Source organism: Archocentrus centrarchus, chromosome 5 (genome assembly GCF_007364275.1).
Source record: "Archocentrus centrarchus isolate MPI-CPG fArcCen1 chromosome 5, fArcCen1, whole genome shotgun sequence".
NCBI lineage: Eukaryota > Metazoa > Chordata > Actinopteri > Cichliformes > Cichlidae > Archocentrus > Archocentrus centrarchus.
The window spans coordinates 19016369-19022059 of record NC_044350.1 but is presented as its reverse complement, the minus strand read 5'-3'; the positions used below and the strand labels follow the sequence as shown (position 1 = coordinate 19022059).

At 36.0% G+C, this 5691-nt stretch overlaps 2 long non-coding RNA genes across 2 annotated transcripts; both read right to left on the bottom strand.

The window, feature by feature from the left end:
• Window positions 1–864: 864 nt before the first annotated feature.
• LOC115779804 (uncharacterized) lies at window positions 865–2097 on the bottom strand. Its single transcript, XR_004019943.1, has 3 exons — window positions 1948–2097; window positions 1027–1107; window positions 865–890 (listed from the first exon to the last, which is right to left on the bottom strand). It is a non-coding gene; the product is annotated as an uncharacterized LOC115779804 (long non-coding RNA).
• Window positions 2098–3067: 970 nt separating this feature from the next.
• LOC115779787 (uncharacterized) lies at window positions 3068–5293 on the bottom strand. Its single transcript, XR_004019942.1, has 3 exons — window positions 5213–5293; window positions 3310–3336; window positions 3068–3188 (listed from the first exon to the last, which is right to left on the bottom strand). It is a non-coding gene; the product is annotated as an uncharacterized LOC115779787 (long non-coding RNA).
• Window positions 5294–5691: the final 398 nt, after the last annotated feature.

Here is a 5691-nt window from a genome sequence, read left to right as displayed (position 1 = left end):
GCACTGTGTTGGACTGACTGTGTTCTTCACGGTCAGTGTTAGGGTACATTAATTATACAGCAGCAGAGATGAATTTAAATTTAAGCTGATGATTCTCAGGTTTATTCACTGAATTCACCTTTATACCAACTGTACACAGTCTAGTATAAATACATTATAAACAGTTTATTATTATATTAATAGAGCCCAAGGTTCAGTTGACTTTACATAAAAACAGCTGTATGTCCATCAAAGAGTTACTTTTTACTTTCTTAGTCTGCATACATTTCAGAGCCTGTACTTTTTTATTTTTACTTGAGTAAAGAATTAAAATAAGTACTTTTACTAGAGAATTTTTTAACACAGGTATCTGTACTTTTACTTAGATAAAGGAGGTCTGTACTTTTACCACCTCTGCTTATAGAAAAGGTTTCAGGCTTTACATGACAGAAGGAATTATTACTGTTCTTACCACTTCTCCTTTTCATACAGACAAGAGCCAACCCCAGTGAGATGATGCCCACAAAAACACCAAAACCAGTTGTAACAACAGGTACTAGAAATTTAGTAGAAAAAGGTACTAGAAAAAAAAAAAACACAAACCACAATCAAGTGTCAGTCTCACTTCTTTCTTTGTCAAAAAAACAAAGCAATACATTTACTGTACAAACCAAAAGAACCTCTAAAATGTATTTTACTGTCTTAAAAGCAGCAAAGTGCACATAATGACATACAGGCTATTTAGAAGTAAGGCCTACTGTAATTAATGAATATGCAAAAAAAAAAAAAAAACAGCCATTGTAGGCATTTTTATTCACTTGTAAAAGTCTTACCAGTAGTTGTGTCTACTGGGAGTTTGTGAGTTGTGAATTTCATCGAAGTAGGAGATGAGGTCAAAGTGCTTTGTTCCTCTGCAATAAAAGAAGATGAGATTGTGATTTGTTGGTTATTTACACTTCATAAGTAAGGATAATGGTTTAATGAAAATGTAAAAAAAAAAAAAAACAGCCACTGATGGGGCATTTTATTCACTTGTAAAAGTCTTACCAGGAATCGTGACTCTCGTGAGTTTGTGAGTTGTGAATTTCATAGGTTCAGGAGTAGATGAGGTCAAAGTGCTTTGTTCCTCTGTTATGAAAGAAGATGAGATTGTGATTTCTTGGTTATTTACACTTCATAAGTAAGGTCAATGGTTTAATGAACATGTAAAAAAAAAAAAAAAACAGCCACTGATGGGGCATTTTATTCACTTGTAAAAGTCTTACCAGGAATCGTGACTCTCGTGAGTTCATGAGTTGTGAATTTCATAGGTTCAGGAGTAGATGAGGTCAAAGTGCTTTGTTCCTCTGTTATGAAAGAAGATGAGATTGTGATTTGTTGGTTATTTACACTTCATAAGTAAGGATAATGGTTTAATGAAAATGTAAAAAAAAAAAAAAACAGCCACTGATGGGGCATTTTATTCACTTGTAAAAGTCTTACCAGGAATCGTGACTCTCGTGAGTTCATGAGTTGTGAATTTCATAGGTTCAGGAGTAGATGAGGTCAAAGTGCTTTGTTCCTCTGTAATGAAAGAAGATGATGTTGTGATTTCTTTGTTACTTGAGTTTCTTGTGGAATCACTTCAGAAAGTATTTCTATTCCACTATTACTGGCACTTCTACCATCCAACAGCACACTGACAATATTTCACACTAAGCATTCAACTTTAAAATTCAAAATAATATTTGTCATCTGAAGTCAATACGTAACATTTAATTCAGTGTAAATACATTCATAACTGCTTAGAATAGTACTTCCTGGACATAATGTTAAATAATTTCAGCAAACTGACAGTTTATTCAAGAATGAAAACATGTATCACCTGCTTTATAAACATCACTTTTTAGCTGGTTTGTTAAAACTAAAAATATATGCACACACACTGTACTAAGGTATAATACAGACCAATGCAGTATGATCACTTACTTTGGATGCTGATGGAGGACATGTTACTGTGAGGAGACTGATATTGTCCTCCTTTATGCTCTGACATGTAAAAACATGTGACTTCAAGCTCAGCAGGTGAACTCTGCTGTGCCAAAGAGAGGAGTTCACTTCCTGTCAGTGTCTGCAGGCAGGAGATGGATGTAGATTTTCTTCTTCTCATAGAGTACAAAAAACACTGAGTCACAGAAACAGATGATGGAGTCTGACAGTTCACTGTGACTGAGTCTGGTTCTATGATCACCCGTGGATTCACTGTCAGCTCAGGTCGAGGAGCTAAAAAAAATGTCCCAAAAAAAAAATATATTAGTTAGATAAGGAAATGTTTCATTTATTTGAAAATTAAAATCAAATAATATAAACAATTTTCCTCACATTTCCTTCAACCCCATAGTAGAAAATAGTTTATTTTGTTTTGGTTTATAGTGATCCTAACATCCTCATATTAGTACACTGCTGCAATATTTACTCACTTTTTATGGTGATTTCTGATATTTTACTCACTGGAGATTTCTGTAAATAAAGGTAATAACAGGTCACTTCGATGGTAACAGGTGGACTTTGATGTGTCCATGACAGAAGTTCAGACCCTGTCAGAGTCCACAGACAAGGAGATGTTTTAGCAGTTTTCACTCCTGAAATGAGGAAATAACACTGAGACACAGGAACATATAATGGAGTCTGACAGCTCAGTGTGACTGAGTCTGTCTCTGTGATCACAGGTGAGCTCACGGTCAGTTCAGGTGGAAGAATGGCTGAAAAATAAAGTATATGTTTGATTAATTCAAAACATTTCCATCCATGTTATATTTTACACAATATATTTATAATGGCAGAGTAAGCACTTAGATATTAATTATTTAACTACAAAAGCATTATTGAAACACATACTAGAATGTTCATGTCATTTATTCACTCACTGATTATGCTGATGGTGGATGGGCTGCTGTCAGCAACTTTTTGTGTAATAGCATCAACTTGAACAGTGTAAGAACATTTAACTTCAACCTGAGCAGGTAAACTCCTGTGTGCGATCCTCAGCAGCTCAGTCCCTGTCAGTGTCAGTGTCTGCACACAGGAGGAGCCTTTGGATAGTTTTTGGTTTGCGATGTAGAAATCACACTGAGACACAGAAACAGATGATGGAGTCTGACAGTTCAGTGTGACTGATTCTGTCTCTGTGATCACAGGTGAGCTCACGGTCAGTTCAGGTAGAAGAAAAACTGAAATTTCAGATCCAGAGATGTTATTTCAAATAGTTAATAGCTGCACATGTCATAAAGTATTCATGATGAGCAAAGCTGAGTTACTGTTGTGATAAAAAAAAATGAAACTGAGGCTGACCTTGTGCTTTGATGTCATGAAAAGAGTCTGAAGAAGAAAATATAAAATAGATTCAACAGTAATATGGTTTAAAGTTTAAATAAGATTTAGTTACCTTATGTAAACGTGAAACATGTTAATAGCAACAGCTAACAGCCACATTAATTGAGCCCACATTAAGTAACAGCTGACATGAACATGAACAGAACCTGACAAGAAATTTAACTTACACATGAGAACGACCAGCATCAGGAGATCAGCCATGATAAAATGAATGAATGTGCAGAACAGACTACAGTCGCTCTGACTGTTGCCTACATTAAATGTCATTTTGAGAACTTGCGTTCAGGAAAACCACAGTTTCCACAGTTTCACACTAAGTGGCAGAAAGAAACTGTTCATAGACCTGCTGTGATGCTCTCTTTAAAACCCTCACTCATATAACTAGAATATATTTAGCCAACCTCAGTGTTGGTAAAGAACAGTTAAAGTGTTTGTTGATCATTTATTTTGCTTTACTATCATGTTACTTAGAGGCACTTATTGACTAGAATGGCCGGAAGACTAATACAGACATGCTTTATATCATGTATATCAATACAACTAATAATTCACAGACATATTTTCAGTGTTTTGGCGACAGGTTGTCATTATGTTGGCCTGAATGGGTTATTGATGAACTTTTAAGATGTATTTAGGTATTTAGTTAGTGGTCACGTAATGCACCGAAAATGCTGCATGTTAATGACACTAGAATAATAAAGTCTTTGATGTCCCACTTTGTTCCTTAAGTCACGTCTTTGTTTCATGGTTTGAAGTTCTCATTTTAAAAATTTCACTTCATGTTCTCGTGTGTTTCTGCCTCTGCAGTGTGGGAGCCTGAGAAGTTTCCCTTCACAGCTTTACAGTCATGAACCACCAAAAGGACAAGGGGGTGGTGTATTAGTGTGTCAAACCCAGGACATTAACCAAGGAGACCAGAGTTTATTTCCTTTTTGTTACTGAAGCTTTACAACTTATAATTATTTGTCTTAGCTGACCCTTTTATTGTTATTTTCAGTTTTCATTTGTTTTTTGGTTAGATTTATTCAACAAAACTGCTTGGTGTCCAGATAAAGATCCTGGCGTGACAATGCACAATGTTAATCACGTTCTAGAACATCTGCTATTATCCTGTCTTATGTGTTCGTTGTTGTGCTCCCCTCACCAATGTATCATTGTGCCTCCATGTTAAAATTTCCAACTTTTTTCTCTGTCTTTCCTCTTTAATCTGTGAGTTAGTAGTTTGTTTGTTCACCAGCCATTATAAAAGGATCAGTGAGGTTGAAATGCAGTTTGGAATATAGGTTTGTGTGAGGGAAATTTCATATAATCTATCCAGCAGCAGCTAGCTAAATGTCTATGCCATGTTTTTCTTTCTTGCAAAAGTAACAAACGCCTCAACATGACAAACAGCTCTGATAAATAGGAGACCCCAAAAGAGACCATATAAAGTCAACAAGCTTTGACTATGAGCACAGCAGCTCCTCCTAACTACTGTTCAAACTTCCTCATTGTTCAACCAATCAGAGAAAAGCTATTGTAAAACAGACTGTGGATGAACTGAGGGGTTTGACAGAGGCCCATTATAAATAATTTACAAGGATGAAACAATGAAACTGAAAATGACCGTCAAAGATCCCCTTTAAACTAAATGAACTAAAGACAAAGCTGCCACATTCTCTGTTTTATTCAGTTTGTGTGTTTTCTGTATGTTTGTTACAGATAACTGGAGACAGGAACTAAATATAAACTTTTTTTTTTTTTAATCAAAAAGCAGAAACAGAGTGTAGAGGGCAAGAAAAACAAAAGAAGCCCCCAGAAAGAAACAAAAGGCACAATATGTGGACAAACAGAATGCAAACAGACAATTTGATAATATTACCTCTGATATGAACTATATCGTGTTCAGGCTGACTGAAGCAGGAACACAATATAGCAGGAAGTGTCACAGCTGTGTGCGGGCAAGGCAGGGAGGACCCCAGTGCAGGACACGGCGAGAGTAGGTTCGGAGGACAGTTTATTTGAAAACTCAAATAATTACCAAACAGTACACTTGAAACTTGAAACTCGAAAGCAGGAAAAACTCGAAGGACAAAACACACAGGCAAAACTGACGAGGACCTGAACACTGAACTAAACAACACTGAGACTTAAATACACAAGGAAACGAGGGGTGAGGGGAAACAACTGGGAACAGGTGAAATGAATGAGACTAATGACAAAGGGGAAGCAAAACTAAACACAAAGCACAAGGAACACGAGACTGTCAAAATAAAACAGGAACTGACTAAACATAACAGATACTAACCTAAACACAGAAAACTTAAGGCAACATTACAAAACAAAACAACAAAGGAAACC